Source organism: Ochotona curzoniae, unplaced genomic scaffold, assembly GCF_017591425.1.
Source record: "Ochotona curzoniae isolate NIBS_2020 unplaced genomic scaffold, NIBS_Ocur_1.0 contig_64, whole genome shotgun sequence".
Lineage (NCBI taxonomy): Eukaryota > Metazoa > Chordata > Mammalia > Lagomorpha > Ochotonidae > Ochotona > Ochotona curzoniae.
In genome coordinates, this window is record NW_024466502.1 from 23,715,613 (window position 1) to 23,738,054 (window position 22,442).

Genomic DNA, 22,442 nt, shown 5'->3' on the forward strand with positions numbered 1-22,442 from the left:
TATGGATATGTACATGACCTTGCTGGTAATCAAACTTTCCAACATTTTCAGCATTGCTCAAATTAAAATGAAAGAAATCTGTCTTACTCTATTGTCAGTATCAATCAGATATATGCATATTGTGTGCAAGAAAGAAACTTTAGGGTCTATAAACTGGAATGCTGTCCATGGAGAGTGAGAGTGGTTTCTTTTTATAGAAATGGCCTTTACTGAGCTGAGAAATTTTGGTCATGTGTGGGCAACCTAAGTAGTGAAAGTTAAAGAAACTTGAATTGCTGTACCTGATAGAAACACACCCCGTCCCCACAAAAAACATGCACACAGTGTGGTTTTTTAGTTGATCAGTGCAATAAAATATCATTCTGACCTCCCTACACATCCTGAATTAAGTTTGTTATTCACTAATGCTCTTATATGAGAGTCTTTCTTGGCAAAGCCGAGTCATGCAGAATGCAGTTCAAGGTCAGACAGTGACCATAGAGCCTTGAGGTTTTTGGGACTGTGAAAAGTGAGCTCTTGAGTGTTTCCAGAAGTCTATGTGATACAGCATGCTTGTCCTAGAAGTGACCTTGGACAGTGCTTTAAGGACAACACACAGCTTTACTCAGGTTACCTGGAGTCTGGGCAGCAAGATGGCTGGTCTTAAGTGAGAAACTACTGCAGTCCAGACTGAAGGTTGGAGAAGGGTGATCAGAAAGAGGGTCCAGGAGGGGGCCACAGAGGGATTATAAGTTCCCAGTTTAGTTGAAATTCTCCATTGAATGGGACATGAGAAACCAGGAGTAAAAGTAGTCACGATTAAGTAATTTAGGGGTGGGCACTGTGGTACAGTGAGTTAAGCCTCCTTGTGGGATATGCATAAGCCATTGACATGCTAGTTTGAGTTCTGGCTACTCTGCAACAATTCTAGTTCCCAACTTCTACATCTGAGAAACAGTGAATGATGGCCTAAGTACTTGAATTTCTATTGCCCATGTAGGAGACCCAGTTGGAGTTCCTGGCTTTTGGCTTCAGTCTGGCATTGGAAAGTGAACCAGCAGATAGATCACTCTCTCCTTCTCTCCTTTTATATTCTTTCTCTCTTTCCCTCAAAAAATACTTTTTTGAAAATAGATTTTTTTTAGGTAGTTGTTGCACATTAAAATAATTTCAGTGAAATCCCAACAAGCAAGCGAGTGTTCTCTGAAGACACCTCAACAACTCCCATCCAGCACAGTTGAACACCCACCAGTCTTAGAAAGCACCAATGCCCAATGCCAGGTTGCTTGAGACATCTCTGTGATTCGGTTCTCTTTGTTCCCACCATTTAAATTTTAGAAGGGCCATAGGGAGTTATTAGTCTGATTTCCATGTGAGAGAATTAGAGGAGTATTGTATGGGCCTTATTGAAGGCTATATATAAATAATAAATTCCTGATTTCTAAAATGTATGCAATATAGTTAAGAACATTTTTCTCTATTCCAATATAGATTCAACTGAAGAAAATATAGAGTATACCACCACTGCTTCACTCTCCAAATGGCCTCAATGACCAGGTCTAGGCCAAGTGGAAGATAGGAGTTTGGAACTTCCTTAGGTCTCTCACATGAGTGGCGTGGCCCTAACCACGTGGGACAAATTCTTTCTGTCTCAGGCACATTAACAGGGAATACATCAGCAGTGAAGGAGACTGGACTGAAACTAGCCACCATACGTGGATGTCAGTGTTGCAAGTGCCACAATGCTAGCCCAGAATCAAGTACTTTAAAAACATATATTGACTGGTTTAAAAACCTACTTTTTTATTGCAAATTTAATCTTAGTAACAAGTAAGACTTATATTTGATGGTATGTATGAGTGTTGACCTGGTGCTCAGCACACTTGTTAACAGTGAGTGGAAGGAAATGACAAAGATCTATCACTCAGAGACTGCCTTCCCATTGAGACAGCCTGGAATAATAGCTAAGTCTGATGCTACTTTCCATGAGAAATAATTCAGTTTTGGTGACAGTGATAGGCTACTCATTTACACAGAGACAGTATGTATCTTTGAGAATATAAAATTCATGCCATATGAAAGAAGTGAATGAACGAGTCGTGAATCGAGAACCATGTAACTGGAAGGCATGGTGAACAAAAGACTGAAGTGCTAAAACCTTGGTCAATGGAAAGATTCACGGACATTCTTGTGGTTAAGTTGTAGTGAAACCCACAGACTTGAGGTCTTCATTTGAGAAGAAATCACTTTCCCAGGGAGCAATGTGTGAAGATCTGGCATTTCCAAGGGAAGTTTGAATCAAAAAGCCCTGGGAAGTCTACTCCACTTCAAGAGAGTAATTGTTACTACATACTGATTTAGATTAGTACCCTGATGCCAAATGAGAAACAAAGAATGTGTCAATGTTATGAGGGTCTGGAACAACCTAGCCTTTTCCATGGTAGCCTCATTAAAACCAATCTAATATCCATCTGGAAAAAATTGTAAGTCCTAAGCAATGTTCTCCCTGGTAACCAGGTTCATGGTAGGAAAATGAGCTATTTAACACCATTTCACAGCTCTGTCTCTCTTTCACTCATTTTTAATCCACCACAATTAATCCGTAAATCTTTCATTTTTCTGCTCAGGGAGTGCTTCATTCTGTTGAACAAGCCTGATTAATTCATGACAATTCAAATAGATTGTTTAGAATTTTTTTCAGCCTGCACTCCTTGCCATAACTAATATCTGTTTCATAAGGCTCTTTTGTACCGGAAGCATATTAAAACTGGCTATAGTTGTTGTAATAGAGCATGGTCAATAAATGACAATTACTGTGTGATTGCATGGCCTGACATTACTCCAATTAACAGGAGATGGATAATCAGTACAAGTGAAGAAGTATCTACAGGTTCCAAGAGCTTGGGAGGATATGTTGAACAACAGGCTCATGTCTATATCAATCTAGCCAAATAGACATCATCTGCTTTCACTGACAAAGAACTGGACCCGCCTCCACTCTTCCCCCGATCCTGGGTGAGAGCGGTTCCTGAGGCTCAGGGCTGTGTATTGATGACTCTGAACTCAGAGCCTCATTGGAGAAAGAAGAGGGATGGCTACTTACTGACAATCAAGTGTTTGCTAGAATCCTTAGGTTTCCACTTTGTTGTCTGATACTTCCCAGAAAATCTTATAACCATATGGCTCTGAATTCAGTACATATGTGATGAAGTGAGCATTAGGTTTCCATATGGAACTGTTTTCTCTTCTATATACTCCAAGCTTTTTTATGCTTTCAGACTTCTATACAAGCTGCCACTTTTCCTTATCAATCCTGTCTGCTTCGTGGGACCAGTGTGGTGGCATATTAGGCTAATCCTTCTCTTGATAGCGCCAGTATCCCATAAGTACGCTGGCTCATGTCCCAACTTCTTCACTTCTTATCCAGCTCCCTGCTTATGGCCTGGGATAGCAGCAGAGGATGGCTCAGGGCTTTAGGCCCTGCACTCACATTGGATTTTTGGAAAAAAGCTCCAGGCTTCTGGCTTTGGATCGGCTCAGCTCCAGTCATTGCAATCATCTGGGGAGGGAAAAAGTGGGTAGAAACTCTCTTTCTGTAAAATCTGTCTTTCAAATAAAAATAGAATCTTTAAAAAATCATTTTTTTCTCTCTTTTTATTCAGTCTTCAGGATTTATCCCAGTGTGCTTTCATTCATTGATTCATTTAATATATGTCTGACAAATATCAGTTGTCTCTTACATGTCAAGCATATAGGATTCGTAGCAGTAACTATGATGGGGAATAGAGAGACATAAATCAATAATTTCGCTGTACAGGAAGGAGTTTGGCCCATTGGTGAAGATACTGATCACAATGTCATGTTCTCTCTCAGAGTGCCTGCATTGCCAGCTCTGATCCTATTAGCAACTTCCTGTTAGTGAAGGCCCTGCGAGGCAACAGTGATGACTCAGAGATGTGGGTCACTGCCACAGAAATGGCAGACCAGGATTGAGTTTAGGGCTCCAGCTTCAGCCCTGCCCGCATCAAGCTGAGCATTTGGAGAACAAATCACCAGACTGCCTGTCCATTTGTCTGTGTCTCTATCTTGAAATCTTTTTCAAAAGATTCATTTATTTATGTGAAAGGAAGCATTACATAGAGGGAGAGAGTGAGAAGAGATCTTCCATCTGCTGGTTCACACATCCTATTGACTGCAACAGCCAGCACTGGGTCAGGTCAGAATCATGAACTTCTTTAGGTCTTCCCAAGCACTCAGACCATTTTCTATTACTTTCCCAGGCCATTAGCAGGGAACTGAATAGGAAGTGGAGCTTCTGCAACATGAACCGGTTCCCCTATAGCATACCCATGTTGCACGTGGCAGCTTTACCTGGTGTTTTGGTTAGGTATACATCCAAACACACCAAGTCACCAATATCACCTATAATAGGAAGCTCAGCTTGACCTTCCTGATGCTTAAAGAGTATATGGAAGGATGAGAAGTCACAAACGCAGGAAGGAGGATGAGGCCTTTCGGTACACAGAGTACTGAACACATGCGTGTCGGTCAGGCATGTGGCAACCGCCCAGGGTTAATGCCTGTGCAATGGCAAAATGTTATTTATGATTGTGTCCTGAGTGTTTCAGGAAGATATCAGCATTTAAACAAGTAAATTGAATTAAAAGGATCTGCTCTGACCAATGTTGTCAGCGTCCAAAAATATGGAGCAAAGGTAAATTCCCTCTCTGTTCTGAAGCAATCCATCTCCTGCCTGTGGCTATCGGAGTTCCGAGTTCTGGTGCCTGTGGACTCCTGGCCTGACACCCTCCATTCAACCTGGGAGTCAAGTGCTATTTCTCCAAACTTCAGACTCAGACTAAATTACATCTTTAGTTTTCTTGCTCCGCCAGGCTGCAGTCAGCACACTATGGGTTGGTCTTGTCTGCGAAACTCACACTTCATTTTGACTGCTTCTCACAGTCAAGACTCCTTTTAGGACCCAGGGCACAGTTCCAACAGGAAAACCTGTGCCTGGATGTTCCTAGCATGGGTTTTGAGCTAACATGCCTGTTTTGATTATTTCACACATGTGGTTGTTCAAAAGTGTCCAGCTCTGTAGCTTTTTCAGAATGCAATGGGAAAACCTTTATTAAACAATTGATATATTTCACATCGAATATAATCAAAGTAAAACTTAAATTTAGTTATTTACCAGAAAAGTTTTGGGACACCATTTTTTTTTAGCTTTGTGCTTAACATTTTGCTTCTTTCGCTGTAACACTATTGTTTTATTTTTATTTTTAACAGCTATCTGTATGCATATCTTCTATATCCATATATTCTATTGTGACAGATCTTCTATTGTGAGGCATATTCCATTTGATGAATATTTTAAAATTAGAAACTAATAATAAATATTAAGTGGCCTAAAATCAGCTTAAGGTTTGAATTAAACTGAGCCATTGAAAACAATTAAAATTTTTTTTTTATTGGTAAGACAAATTTTACAGTGAGAAGGGCAGACTGAGAAAAATCTTTCATCTGCTGGTTCATTCCACAAGTGGCTTCAGTTGTCGGGGTTCAGCTCAATCCGAATCCAGGAGCCAGGAGCTTCTTCCAGCCCCTGCAGGTGCAGGATCCCAAGGCTTTGGGCTGTCTTCTGCTGCTTTCCCAGGCCACTAACAGGGAACTGGAAGGGAAGCAGAGCAACAAGAACATAAACCAGAGCTCATATATGATCCATTTGGTTGCAATATGAGGATTCAGCCTCTACGCTATTGTAACAGGCCCCCAGAACAAATTTTTAAACTTTTATATGACTGCCATATATGAAACTTAAATTAGATGTCATTGCCTTATTTAGTATATGCTGAATATATTAGCTATTTATTAATTAATAATTTTTAGTGATTTCAACGGTAAGCACAGGTAAAGGTGGAAATATAACCATTTCTATGACTTATTTAATCACTTATTGTTGAAAAACAGATAAAATCAGTATTTTAAAACTTAGATTGGACACAGAGAAACTTGTCTATTTAACAAATAGCTGCAAGTATCATTAGTCATAATTGAGTGAAGTGTAAGATATTCAATGGAATTTAAATGATTTAATCTTGAACAACATTGTTTCCAAGGATATACCTCTTAATAAAATGATAGAGAGATAGAATGTTATTGTAGCCTAAAATTATTATGTAGAATCAAACACTTAAAGAAATAAGTTTATTATTATTACTTTCAGGTCTCTCAGTGGAGGTTATTACATTTTAAAAATTACTCCTAAAAAATCATCCACAATACATCTATCACTTGCTAGTGTTTAGATAGCTCTGTATTGTGCCGGACCTGTTCATGCATAGTGTTGGGCCAGTTTACTAACATCTCTTGGCATTGGAACCCTAATCCATCAATGGCAATTTAAAATTTGATTTAGATCAAAATCTGCTCTTCACAATCCTCCGTAGGATTAGGCTTTATTCTTCTTGACAAGAACTGACTGAGATGTAAGTAAATGTCTCACTCTTCAAAGTTGTGACCTTGCATTCTAGTCATTTATAGACTGTTATCAGAACCAGTGGCTTATGAAGCAGCATCCCTAGACTTACAATGAGAGCTACTGTTTCAGCAGCTTTCTTGCTGAGTTCAGGTGGCCTGTCATCTTAACATGAAATTAGACTTTATAGAAAGGTGTGTCCATGTATTCATGCATCAGAACATTCACAAGATTAGAAAGCTCCCATGAACTAATTTAAATGAATAATGTTGCAGTTAAGGATGGCTTGTATTAGCAAAGAACTCCTTCAGCAGAATGCCAATGTAGAATACTGGAAAACGCATTAGGCGATGTTGTCAGTTACATAGGAACTTCTCACCATCATTATGCATATCCTTGGATAGGCCAAGGAAATCTCTTGGGTATAATTTCTCATATGCAATGTAAGAAACTGAGCTATAGATTTATGAGTAGCTCGTGTGCCCAAGTTATCTGTAATTCAATGGACTAAAAAAAGAACAAATAAGGCACCAGATTTTGTTCCAGTTAACATTACCTTTAGGCAGCCACATCCATAGCCCTTCATTTCAGGTCACATAGATAACCAAAAAAGGAGGACCGTTTCAGATTAAAGAATATTTGCGAATAATCTCAATTATAAACCAAATGTGAAAGCCTCCTATACAAATGTTTAAGATAAATAAAACATCAACGTATAAGAATTTAATGATATGTTCACTTTCAGGAAAGAGCGTATTCATTATAAAAATTAAGGCTCTAAACTATTTCTCCAGGCTAGAACAGGGATTTATGGCTTTTCACTGAGAAATCATATCCTAATGCGATTTAAAGGCTTTCCTCTGTGATCTGCAGCAAATTAAGGCAGAGGTGAGGAGCTATATTCGTACTGCCAAAACTTCAGTTCAGTTCTTTCTACAGTCAGCAACTTCCTAAAATAAAGGACTCTTAAATCATATCACATTTTGAAAAATTGGAAATGATAGCAAAGTGTCTTTTATGGCCAATTATTTGGGGGCTATCAAGTTGCTATGTGATAGTCCTGACAAATGAAGTAAAACTAAATTTTGCCTGTTTTTCAGTGTGTGAGTTACTAAAACTTCCTTAGCATTAATTGCCTCTGCCTTTATCACATTTCTCCAAAGATTTAAATCCAGCTTTGTTACTCCCTTTGCACAAGAGCCTGATTCTACTTTAGGGAAGTGTTCTCAACAATCAGCGGTTCCTAAGATGTGCATCTGTATCTTGCAAACATTAAAGACAAGTTAGAAATGAAGAAAATAATCCTGTAACTTAAATATCTTTTTAGTGCTAATACAGACCAAGTTCAAATTGTTGAGATTTTAATGAACTAAACCCCAAACACATTATGATGATGGACTTATGATATTTTGCCTCTACTGATGATATACACTTCTTGTATCATAGAGTCAAATGTTTTCTACGTTTTCTTGTTTCATTTGGACACATTTGTAGTAATTTTAATCATGTGCTTATAATAGTTACTTGTCGGGGTCCCTCGTCCTGCGAGCAAGACTCTGATACAGTATAGATTCTTTGAAAAGTTTATTGCTTAAGACTTCAAGGGTAGCAGCAAAGCAGTTACAACAGTTGTAAGATTTATTGCAGCAAGACTTCAAGCGTAGCAGCAAAGCGAAAGCAGTTACAGCCTAGCGCTAGCGCTAGCCATAGCAGCGCACCGGGGGAAACTCCTCTTTTAACTATTTTTTACCCACAACTTTTTTACATTACATAAACCAATCCATACACAGCTCCGCACATCATGCGGTAAGCACACCAATCATGACTTATAGGTCACGTAGCTTCCCTGCGTGCTCGGCCCAATCTTCAGTAACTTCCCAAAACCTGTTTACCACCTTTGTGCCAGGAAGCAATGATCAACAAGCGCCATCTTCGAGGCGCGGCTCGGCTCTCCACAGTTACTGATAATTACAATGTAACATGTAACCAGCTATCACACAGCTGCCTTTCATCCCAAAGAGATCAAGCAGCCATTTTATTTACAATATGACATGAATGGGCAAAAGTCAAATTGTTGAAAAATCCCATTAGCTTATGCTATAGGCTTAAAGTTGGCTTGTCATTTCTAGAATTCTCACTTGTTAAGTTCTATATGAAAGATTTTTCTGTTGAATGTGAGAAATAAAATTTTGTTCTTTGTATTTAAGAAAAAGTAGTTAATTGTGTTACAAAAAGAAAAATTATAACAATATTTGCTTAGAATGTCATTTAAATATCTTGCTGTGTGTTTTTATACCCATACTGTATATAATTACTATGTTATAAACATTATTCTATTCCTTCATCACACAGTTCTTTGAAAGATGACAGTTGAGAAACATGTGAATATGTTTGGTAAACCGCTATTCAACTAAGTCTTATTCATTGCTAATTTCTAAACTTTCTGTATCTCTTTTTTACTTTCTATTCGTCCTGTAAAAAATTATAACAGATATTGCTCTTGGTGTCAAATTCTTGCATAGTTCATGTATACTCTTATAGGACAGTGTGTCATTTTTCAAATTGTAAAGTCTCAAGGCCTACTGCCATGGCTTCCAAATGAATTCCTTGATTTCAGGCTTCACTAGAAATGAAATGAAGAACTGGCCAGAATGACACTGAGAACGAGAAAGCTGTATCAGGAGACAGTTTAAAGTCAGGAACAAAGCAGAAAAACAAATTTTTAAGAGGTGTTCACAGCGACTCTACATCATTGTGCTTCCCTCAAATGACAATACCATTCCAAATTTTTACCTTTTGAATTTTTTCTCATCCTTTAAAGTTTAGTTCAAGAGTCCTTTACTTACTTAAGGTGGGGGATCTCTAAAAGTGTAATTTACTCAAAAGCCCGTGTTTCACTGACAACAGTTATGAAGGTTTGAGATTGCTTCTTTATAGAGATAATAAAAATTATGTAACTCCTCTCTTATAAAATTTGTCAGTAACCAAAGATCCAACCAATGTACAGTTCTTATCAAAGCTGAGAAAATGTAAAACAATGCCACTTCTCCTTACTTTATATTGGAAAATGTCATTTTTTAAAAGTAAAACTTGGTATTTGTATAAATATATAGTGGTTTTCTTAATACTTTTGAACTAATTAATAAAGTTTTAAACTTTTGAAGTTGAGAAAGGTGTTATGAAAAGTTGCCATGTGCTTTCTACATATGCTGACTGTTTTCACTTGGCTTAGCTTTGAATCGATTCTGATGGCGTTTGGTAAAATGGATTGTTTGGGTCTGTTTTGTGTTTCTAGAACAATATAAGCTATGACTGGACACTTTAAAAGGCAAAGGGGTTTATTTTGTCCCAAAGTTTTAAGGGCGGAAAAGTTCAAGCCTTGGTGATTACATCTGGCATGTGGCGGGCAAACACATGGCATGATTTCATTGCATAACTACGCACTGTACCAGTCACTAATCCAGGCCCTAGAGATCTAACTGTGGAGATGAACATTCACCTTAAAAGTGTATTGGACTTTCTTTAAGGTTCTTCTACTTCCATACCATTACATGGAGACATTAAGTCTCAACTGAGTTCTGATGGGGAGTGAACCATATTTAAACTTTTACATAGCCATCAATGTTAAGGAAGTGAAGTCTCATTAAAATCAGAGCCAAATGGAGTCACATCTGATTTGCAACACATGTTTTTCTAAATATAAGAAGGGTGATATACCCTAGCTGCGAATCTCTGGGGCAGCAATAGAGAAGAGATGGCATGATTACCAGTTATGAGAATATCGGTGCCATAATTAAAGAACATAATTGTCATTTGCATAGAGTTATGTAATTTAATGGATGTATTTAACATAGAAAAGATTAGACAGCCTTTTAAAATTCCTTTTGGCATCAACTAGTACTTATTAAGTTTTGATTATGTGCGCTGGAAAAATATTAGTTCTCCGTCCTTTAAGTCAAAAGCAACTTATTTAGGTTTTTTTCCAGAACCCCCCCCCAAAATAAAATACATAACAAATTTAATCTGTCCCTTGTTCTGAAAATTTCCCTGGAATTCTCTGATATTGCTACTGTTATAGGGCATATAGTGAGAATTTCTTCTCCAGATAGTTTTCTAAATGCAATTCATCTTTTGGGGTAGTTTGACTAATATCAGTCAGTAAATCCAAGTGGCAGGTAAGGGGCTGTCTTGGCTAACTGGATTATACATATAAGGCTAAGTTTAAATTTTTCTTGCTGATTCAAACCTACTCATGTAAATATCATTCATTTTATGTTGATACTGAGCCAGTGAACTAAGAGTAAACTTCAAAGATATATATGCCTCAACTTTGCAAGTAGCCAATATTGCAAGTATATGAGTTTGAAAAATATTACAGAATACATTTTTGTTTATCTCCAAATCTTCAGGTAGTTTGGCAGGCAGATGATAAAAAAACAATAAAGGGGATAAAAAAGTAAGGAAGAGAAAGGAAAGGAAAGAGAAAAGGAAGTAATGATGAAGGGGCCAGAATATCTACATAAAAACCTGAATCTAATGTGTCCTTTGACTCCTGAAGGAGCTAACAGTGGATATTGGAGCTTTTCTATAAGAATTTGAAGATGAAACAAAGGCAATAATTTGCAAAGAAAACAATGCAGCAAGAAAGTACATTTTTTTTTTACTGTCTAGTCATAACAAGCGAATATTATGTAACAGTTTCTTGCCAATATATTTTACTAAGCTGATACCAAACAAAATCCTATGCAAACATAAGATTGTGGAGAGGAAAACAGTTGAGAACAATCTCTTTTATTGGGTTGTTGCATTTTATTGCATATATTAGCAGATTTCCACAGATGGAGTAAAGTTAGTTTTATATTAGAGCCATAAGCCCTTCAACATTTAATGAATTCTTACAGCATATTTCATCAAATATCCCCTCAAATGTTCATAAAAATCTGGCATTTGTTTCTGTCCTTAGAAATCTAGGACAAGGAGCTGGAATGGTGGTACAGTAAGCTAATCCTCTGAGCTGTGGTGCCAGAATCCCATATTGGCACTCGTTCATGTCTCAGCTGTTCCTTATTTGACTGATTTACTTATTCGAAAAGTGAAGGGGGAAGAGCGATATCTTCTATCTGCTGGTGCACGTTCCATATGTCCACAATAGTCAGACTGATACAAGGTGATGCCAGGATCTTGGACTCTCTTCTACTGCCTTCCCAGGAATGTTAGTAGGAAGCTGTAACAGAAGCTCTGCAGATGGGAAATCAATCAACTTTCCAGAATGACGTGCTCCTGTCACAAGTGGTGGCTTGATTTGCTATACCAGGATGCTAAGTCCATTAAATTTTCTTTTTTTCTGTTGTCATTTTATTTTACTTTTTGAAACATTTTATGGAAATATAGAATGTACACCAAGAGATCTATAAATATATGGAAATATATCCAAAGAAAGTGAAATCTGCATAGGAAAAAGTGACCTGAAATCCTTTATTTATAGCATCACAATCCATAATGGTGTCGACAACCCAGATTCCCACAAAAAGAGGAATGGATAAAGAAACTGTGGGATATCTGCTCCATGGAAAACCATTCAACCACTAATAAAGAATGAAATTCTACCATTTGCTACAAAATGGTCCCAAATGGAGACCATTATACTCAGTGAAATATGCCAATCCCTAAAGGACAAATATCAAATGTTCTTTCTGATATAGGCAACCTTCATGCAAAACACAAAGCAAATAGATATAAAGTTAAACGTGTATATACATATATTCTCATAGATGAACTGTAGAGTGGGGACAAGCATACCTGAAGTGAAAAAGCATTACAATACGTGTCTCTACTCCCAAACTGGAGTACTCCCAATACAATTGTGTAATATGTCTTGACAATAACATGATAGAGTTTCTAGCATTGCCTATACCCATAATGCCATGATACAATTAAGCAGCAGAATGCTGAATTTGTTGCTGTTGCTGAAGGAGTATACTATTATTGTGAATACGAAGAAAAATATTTAGGAGGATAATAGGAAGGAAGATGAGGTGGAGGGAAGAATCCCCATACCTACAAAATAATATCATGGAAAATAATAACAAAAAAGAGCAAAATAGTTGACATTTTATGATTTGTTTATTGTTTATATTTCTTGTCTATATTCTTGTGATTCAGTGGTCTTTCTATAGTTCACATCTCGATTGTTATGGTTAGTGATGCATTGTTTATAACTATGAAGCAAATGGTTATATTATTACCAAAATTAAAGGAAATAAAGCAAAAAAGGAGAGAAGATTGAGGGAAGGATCAATGTATGGTTATATTTTTTAAAATTGAATTTATGAAATTCATGAAATTTTTCTTTATATGAATAAAATTACACATATGCCCGTATATGTATACCTGTATATGTGCATATATGTGTGTGTGTGTCTGTGTGAATAGTTCCCCGGTCTCAGAATCCATCATTCTATGTCACGTTCTGACTTCCCTGCCGCTTTTGTTATCTACTATCCATTCCTCTTGCAGCAATCAAGTCACTATGGTCCACACTCATTTTACCTGATTTTATACCAGTCGTTGCATTTATAATAAAATCCCAGTTGTAAACATGAACTGATAATATTTTTATTATCACACCTGTGCCATCCCTAACCTCATGTCATTGACTATTGTATTCCTGTCAGTTTGTCCCTGAAATATTTCATTGTGTGAAGCTGTTTTCCACATCGGTGTCTTCAACATTAACTTTTGTCTATATGGAGTTATCTTTTTCCACTGCTTTCTACAAAATGACCACTTATGCTTCAGAAAACACTTTTTTGGGGGTATTCATCCTGTTTCCCAGTCTGAATCAAGACATTTCTCCTGTTTTTAAATAGACCAATATTTTCATCAATATTTAGTAACATATTCATTTTGATTGCTAATTCTAATGTTTAGACTGCATTTAAAGTCTCAGTCCCAACTTTCCCACCCACCCCCTCTCACCTTGGCATGCTTAGTCATCACATGTTGCTGGGCACAGTTAAACCACTTCAGATGTTTGAATGTAAAGTATGAATCATTTATTACTATCTTGCTTCAGCCCCAATCGATAGATGACACTAGCATTAACTCACTGACACTGTGAAAGTTAAAGAAGGGAAACAATGTCTGAGAAATATTGTACCTCGTGATCGTCATCTCCCTTCCCACTTCAGTAACTGTATCACCACTTATTCATATTCAGTTAGAAATCATTATGAAAACTAGATGTAGTGGTTGTCCTCATCAGAAAAGTGTACAACTTTAGATATTTCCAACTTCAAGCCTAGGTTATACCTGAGTCTTGACATACCAACAGAGATGTAAGCAGGAATATTCATTAAAGTTGAAGTTACTTGAATTAGCAGGAGTTCCTTTGTTTGCTAATGCTTTGGAGACATTGGGGAAAAAAATTCTCTTAAAACAACATTTGCAGCTAGCATTTATGTTGGTTTATGACAGGAGCAAATAACACATTTACTGATCCAATACATCTCTTTTATGAAAGATGCAAGTGCTTTTAAACATTTACTTAGAGCATCAGTGTGGCAAATAAAAATAGATTGAATTAACTAGACAAAGCTTCATCCAAAAAGAAAGATCGATTGACAATCGAAAAGGGAAATCTGTAATCCTGAATAAAGCCAGAATGAAACTAAAGAGCTCAGAGAAAAGCAGAGGCAAAATTTCATGTGCTGCAGAGCTGCTTCTCTGCACATGGAAAATGGAGCCTACAGAGAAAGAACCAAACTGCTGATACACAGTATCTTATTAGGGCAAAAACATATTTTTTTTCAATTAGATGTTTCACACATTATTTCAATTTTGTGCAAATAAGGCATACCAAATGCTTAATTTGTGCCCTACATCTTTTAGAGTTAGTTGACAAGTATATAAAGGAAGTGTAAATATGTTTGCTATGGGTTGAATTCTGTTTTACAGAATGCCACATGGTAAAGTCCCAATTCCTAACGCCTAAGAATGCAAACTCCTTTGATTATTTAAGAAGAGATCTTAGTAGATAACACAGAAACCTATTTCAATGCAAGTTATATCTTTATTAAAGGGGATGGTTGGACACAGGCCCACAGGAGGATACCATGTGAAGATAAAAGCACAAATAAGCTGAGAATGGCAAAGATTAATAGCAAACCTTCAAAAGTTAGGAAAAGACACAGAACAAATTTTTCCTTCAAAGCTTTCAGAAAGAGCTAAACCTGCTTGTTCCTTGCTTCTGGACTTTCAGTCTCCAAGAGAGTAACACAATAAATTTCTATATTTAAGCAACACAGTGTGTGGGAGGTATTTTGCTAAGGTGTCCTAACAAGCCACTGCAATTCTGTGATTCAGTTATTCCCATTTCCAGGAATATGTGATAGATAAATGATTCCACACCAATAAGTGTGTTGTAAAAAAATGAATGGAAGCATTATAAACAAGAACAAGATATTTTAAAATCTTTATATGGTAAAAATAAAGCCATTACAATTATATTTTTATAAATTTTTAATGAGACTGACAGAATCTTACTCCTGCACATTATGTTTTTAAAATCTTTGAACAAAGATGAAGCAATGTGAACTGGATTTATTAGAGAGGTTATAACTCAGGGGTAGAGCATTTGTCTTCAGAACTGGATTTACTTCGCTATGTGAAACAAGCAAAATACACCACAAAACTGATTAAGTGGTGACAGTCAAGATCCAAGATGGTAAGCAACAGTAAACAATGCAATTAGACAAGCCCTATGAGTTTTGCTCTTAACTGTGTGGAGAAAGTTGCCTGGAGAAAGTTTCTGGCCTGTGAGCAGGGCAGGTAAAATCCAGGCAGGTCTTGAGGGTTTCTGGATTTTGAGGAGACCAAACTGGGAAATATCCAAAAATCTCGGGATTTAAACCTACCAGCAGGCCCTGAGGTCACCGAGGAGAGGCAATGGTGTTCTTTGGCTGTAAGGCTGGTGAGGACTGTCCACTTTATATGCACAGGTTACAGATCATAAAGACTAAGGAAGGGGAGGGCAGAAGGGTGTCTTCTTCCGGCAGGCTCCCCACTCACCAGACACTGTAATTGGCTGTACATGTCTATTTCCTTTGCCCTTCTGGTCATGTCAGAGGTCATGTTCCACGTATATTCCACCCCTTGGCCATGTTGGAAGTCACGATCCACATGTAGGCCTGAAGCTGTGTCTTGGTTGGTGAGCAGGTAAGCTCTAAGCCACGCCCACCAGGTAGCCCACCAGGCAGTGCACAGGAGACTGGAGATGATTATCCACACAGAAACCAAAGCAGAGATAACAGGATAAGGTGCTCCAAAGTGGAAAGCCTGCCTACATGGTTACGGATGCCCTGTTCAATGTTGGACTGAACTCTGATTGCTGCACACACAGGGGAAAACTACCGGGGAAACAGAATAGTTCTCAAGCTGGGCAGAATGCAAGTTAACATCTGTTCTCAGCAAGACTTGAGAAATGTGTCATTCAAAGATCTTCAGTTTACAGCACCAAAAGGCATCTTGCTTTACTAGTTGGGAGAAAGTAATAATAAACAGTAGACCAAAAACAGTCTTGGCCTGCAAAACCCTAAAATCAAACTATGTTCAGGTAACTTGATGTTATCCACCAATGTTCACAGGAATGAAATGAACCCCAAACCCAGCTCAAACAAAATCAAAAATCAAATAAAAGCAAACCACAATACCTGGCTTCCAATCAGAAATAAAGAGCTTTCAAATAAGCAGTAAATATAACCCATAAACAGAAGAAAAACGATTAATATCTAATACTAATGAGAAAAACTAGCAAATAAGGATATGGGATCATGAAGATTATTTTATAGCATCTTTTTCTTAAACAAATGCTAGAAAGATTTGAATGTTTTCACCAAAAGAAATCATAATCTTTTGAGATAGATGAGTTCACGCTTTTAACATCACATAATGTTCACACATATTATCTGGTACCCAATATATATGTATGACATTTCTATATCAGTTAATAAGGCAAATGAAATAGAACCAGAGACCAAAATATGTAAGATTACAACATTTTAAACAGAAATGATTAGCAAAAATTTATTTACTTGAAAAATGGAGTACATATGCATGCAAGAGAGTGATCTTTAGTTTTTTCATTTCCTTTCCAAATTCCTTCAACAACTAGGACTGGGTCAGGCCAAATCTAGGATACCATATGTGCATCTTGGACTCCCAATGGGTGATGATACCCAAATACCTGAGATATCACTTGATGCCTCCAGGGTGTGCATTAGCAAGAAGCTGGCCAAGAAGCAGAACCAGGACTCAAATCCAGACCTTCCAATGTGGGATGCAAACGACTCAGGTGACATGTAACCTGCCGTGCCAAACAGCTATAGCTGGAGAAAAAAACCATTGACCTAGGCATTGGTAAATATATCCTGGATACAAAGCCAAATGTTCATATAAAAAGAAGAATAAGTGCTAACCTAGATTTCACCACTTTAAGGATTCCTATTCTTTGCAAGACTGCTAAAGGGATACAAAAGTAAACTGCATGCTGGTAGAAAATATTCATGGACCATAACTCCAAAAGCCACGACTGCAAATGCCAGAGGACTCTTGAAAGAAGAGATCCTGAGAAGTCACACTCCCTCCAATGTAGAATACTCATGTTATAAATTCCAAACATATAGTTCTAGATAAAATGCCTTAATAAAACTTCTTTCAAAGATATTATATACATTTCTCAAAGAAGATTTATTTGAGATACATAGGAAAACATGACAGAACACTTCATAAATCATTTGACACAAAAAGACAATAATATGCATATTATTGCATATTATTTTCCCAACTAATACGTTTATTGCAAGCCTAAACAGATATACTGATGTCAGTCTGGCAGATATAAGAGTTATGGGCAGATAAATTGTATTCATGATGAAATTAATAGGTCAAACAGCAAAATACACACACAGCTGGTAGTTGTGCTCACCCAGGTTTATAGCTGTGTTCATGTGAAGTGCTGTGATAAGCAGGCTAAATCTCTTGATGAGAATAATCAAAAACTGCTGCAGGTCACTGCTACCCACCCAGCCACCTAAAGGTCTGTTTGCTAGAGAAACTTGTATCTTTCACAGTGTGGATGGATAAAACTTGTTTTTCTTTATTCATTGAGGAAGGTTCAACATTTTTGCATATGTAAAATCAGCATTATGATAATACATTCTCTTAGAGTAAAATTTCCCAATAATGCACACAATGGATTAAAACTCTTGAAAGTCGTTTTTAACCTCAGTATTCGAAATGATGCAAAGATGCAATACATAGTATTGTGAATTATATAAAAAAAAATAGTGCTGACATTTTGAAATAGTGCAGGGAAACATTAATAAAAGCGAAAAACTAAATAAACTAAGTAAACAGGAGATTTTCACATATGAAAAATTTCTATTACAGAGATAGTTTGTGGACAATTACAGAGGTAGTCTGCAAAGGCTGGCCTACTTTCTGGAGCATGACCTGTATTTTGCAGCTCTGTGCTGTGATAAATGGCTCCTTTTTTCCTTTTACAGCAGAGGGAATTTCTTTTATTCTTTAGAGACTGCACTCACATTTGTTTTCTACGTGGCCTTTCAACATCGTGTTCATCAAGTCCCAAGAATATTTCCCAGGTCTGCTTAAGAAAATAGTGAAAAGTATAGTGCTTTTTCGTCTTTTGTAGTAGAATTTTTAAAATAGTTCATTGAGAGACTTCAATTATGTCAGCTAGACCATAGGAAAGGAAAGAGCAATGAGACATTTGAACACTTGCAAAAGGGATAGAGATGGAGGAAATGTATAGTTCTGAATATGCTAAATAACTGAAGCTGTAAGGCACTCTTTGAGAAGCAAGAGCTGTAATTGTAATGACTCAACCGGAAGGATGTTGAGTCTGCTTCATCCTTCAATGCTGATGCCTGTTAGCTAAGGAGAAGCTCATGCTATAGTACTCTGTCCTTGTGTTTCTGATATAAACTGGGAACTCTTTCATGTTAGTCAGTGTCAATGAGACACTCTTAGGAACCTGCAGTCCTCCATTTCTGAATGCAGTCATTTGAATGGAGGCCATATGACCCAAGTCTCTAATAATTAAGGCACAGTAGAGCATCTAATTGGTTCATAATTGACTTCTTCACTGCCCTGATGTCATGACTGTTTAAGTAAAATGCAAGACTCTGTTACTGGCAGATAAATGCCCATTCCAGTTAGACATTCATGCGGTTAGAAGACATAAACAAGAACATATCTCAGAAAACAAAAGCATATTCTTGGGGAAGAAATTTTTATTCCAGTCCAATTAACCTCAGAAATGAAGCCATACTGAATCATCTCTTACTCAGAGATGTTTTTCAATAATCATGGCAAAATGGTCCACCAAGTGGAATGATTCATTTAAATACTTAATATCACTGAAAGAATGTGGGAATACATTTTAATTTATTTTTCAGCTCAAAACTTAAGAGCAAAAGAATCAAGAGTTATTTTCAGAGTCCTATTTCAGCTACTTCAGGAAGACATGTAGGCAAAGACCACTCATGACATTTTGCTGGTTAATAGCAAAATTAAGTTTGCCAAGAATAACAACAATTGAAATGAGTGGGAAAAAAAGCTGAAACAATTACATTCATATTTTGGAGTCACTCTGATGTTGGGGCAAATTGACTGGAATATTATAGGAAAGAAACAGAAACAACAGGAATACAAAAATAATAAACTATTAATAAGGAAAATGAGTAGTAATACATACCTTCCATGAAAATGCCGCAAATACTGAATTAATTAATCCTGAACTATTGTTACCTAAGCAAAAACAAAGTTAGGTTCCTATCAGCCTCTGATCACATTTTTCCAATTGATTTATATATAACCATATTTTATGATTGTCTCTGTTCAAAAACAGCTGATTTAAATGGATTTATTAACACTGAACTTACAAATGATAGCAAATCCTCATGTGTGAGTGAAGTTTACATAACACAAGTATTTTCTTCTGAGGATGAGGAACAGTTAACAGGACAATAGCTCTATGCTTAGGGGATCCCACAAACAATGCTCTTAATACAGTCCTCCAAAACTATGGAAGATGTAGCAGTAAATACATGCTAGAAAATGTTGGGTGCCTGTTATTTCCAACAGATAGCAAATAAAGTATTAAGTAATGAAAATGCAAGAAATTATGTTATATATAGAAACCAGGATATTTCAGGACTAAAATATTTATGACACCAAAACGCATTAGGGGATATATAATGGAAGGATATGTTCAGATATGGAAACAAAGTGCTGTGTGTCTCTAAGCATACAGACCAAAGATGGACTCCAGCGAAAGAACTGAATACATAATAACAGGAAGATGATAGACTTTCTGACAATTTCTGTTCCTACATTGTCAGAAAGCACTTCAATAACAGCATGATGGACTTGTGACTGTTCATGAAGGATATCCATTGTAAAACTAGAGGGGAAACCAATGGCGTGTGTTGGGGGAGTGCGGGGTAGACCTTGGGGAAGGGCACAGACAACGCCAGAGCCTATAGAAGTATATCATAAAACAAAATAAAATATTTGTAAACGTAAAAAACTAGAAAGAAGAATGGCAGGAAACACTTTAAAAATAGAGATGGAACCCTGCTTTTATACCTCTTTCTGGGACAAAGTGCAAATGTGATAAAATTAAGATAGATAGGCCTACAATTAATTAAATAGTCTGTCTTTATTTCCTGTCTGGTGACTTCTGCTGTTTTCACGTCTTTCAATAGATGATTTTTTCTTATTAAATTGATTGTGAGCTTGTTCCACTGAGACCCGCTTTCTGAATCAAGTCCAATCACATGCCAAATAATGATTATGAATATCCCATGGAAGAGCATGGCTCATTGCTACCTCATTTGCTACGATAAGGATAATTTATCCAATGAAACCTGCTTGCTAAATTTACACTGACTTAGGTTAACATGTTCACATTAGGCTTTACATATAGCAAGCCATTATTTATGCATGCATTTCTTAGTAATTATTATAATGAGAAGTGTTACATCAAAGTTAAGGTTTACATGATGATGTGTTCATCTAAGCATATTGTGATTTGGACATAGAGCTTGAGTTTAGAAGTGTCAGTATTTATTTTTGAAATAATTGGGTTGTCTGAAATTCATTGGAAATGGACATAAAGTCACAGTTGTTTTCAGTAAATTTGCATAGGTTTGTAAAGGTCAAATACCATGAATTTTTTTTATTCCTTAAAAGAAACAGATATCTTAAATACTGTAGATTTGTTTAATTACACCATTCAAGTTAAAAACAATTCAAAAACTATATGTGGTGGTCATGGATAAAGAAAAGCCAAATCACTATTGTCTTTTTTTATAGATAAAGAATAACCTGAACAAGCAGTAAATGGAAAGGTAAAGTTATATGGACTTTTCACTTTTCTTTATCCACTAAACATGATCATAAACTGTTTTATTAGTCACAGACATTCAAAAGGATATTTTGTTGTGTGAATACTGAGCAAGAAATATGAATATTTCAGTGAAATATCTCATAACTGCTTATTAGAAGATTAAGATAAAATTGCAATACATTTTAATGGATTAGAGTTTTTAAAGATGCACTTAAACAAAACATATATATATGCCTATATATACATGCGTCTATATATATATATATAAAAGCTCAATTCTATTTTTGTGTCACATTTCAAAGAAAATTTCACGAACTCCTCAAGGCAACTGCTGTTCTGCAGGAATGCCTTCATATTTTTATCTCTGATCTTCAGTTCCCAGACATTGAAAAACTCTACTTCTCACCATGTCCTGTGCTTTCTGACTCCCCTTACTGACTTTTCTTGCAGTTATGGACAGCAATTTGCTATCCTGGACCAGCTGCCGACTACACTGATTTCTGTTTTGGACACTGAACCTCAGGCTTTTCCCATCATGATGCCAAGTACCTTGAGCAGTTCATAGACCTTAGTACAATTCATCTTAGGACAAGCTTACCTTGCTGTGTCAGGCTAAACAGAAACACGGTTCTATTACAAAGTCTCATATACAAAATGATCTCTGCACAAGTCTGCACTCTGCAGCAATTTTCAGGAGTTTTGTTGCTGTTGTCCATATGCCACAAAGACATTAACAGGAATGTTGGGACTTGCTTTTCAGATAAAGGATACAGATAGATAACATGGTACTCTCTTGGACTTCCTTCTCTCCAACTTTATTCTTCTCCACCTGTCTTTCCTTCTCTCTCCCTCTACTTCCTTTTCTTTCACTCTCCTTTTGCATGCTGAATCTCTCCCCACCGCTTCTACATTATATTCCTTTCTGTGCCACCCTCCTCCAGAGATATTCTATATACATCCCAGCAAAGGAAAGTGAAAGAAAGAAGAACTTTAAATCCTGATTTTTTTTTCTTTTGATAAAGTGACACACATTCTGACACTCTCCTGATGAAAAATTTCAGAAAATGTAACTTCATTAAACACTTTGTAAGGACGCATGCTTCAATATCATTCTTCTCAGCTGAAGAAAAGATTCTCAGATGATACTTGGTAATGTTCTGACAGCTGATACAGGAGTCATCATCCTGATTCCAAGGACTGTCTGTATCACTGAGGCTGTTCTGGGATTTTGATTGATTTTAGTGTTTAAGCCTCCCTTTTGTCAAAAGGGTACAGCTTGTTTTTCAGATGATCTACAACCCCCATAAGCCATCCTGAGAGACATTCAATAGTTATTTGATTCATCTTTCTAGACAAGTCATCATATCCTTTTAAAGAACATCCAACAGTGTGCTATTAGGCTGTGAATCAGGCATTTGCCATGGGCAAATTAAAGCAACAGGGATTGTTTAATAGAATTAGCAAAAAAACTAGGCTTATTATTTTATTGAAAGTATAAATGAATTGGTTGGTAGAATTTCTTCCTGGAGTAGCAAGGAAGCACTCTTTCAG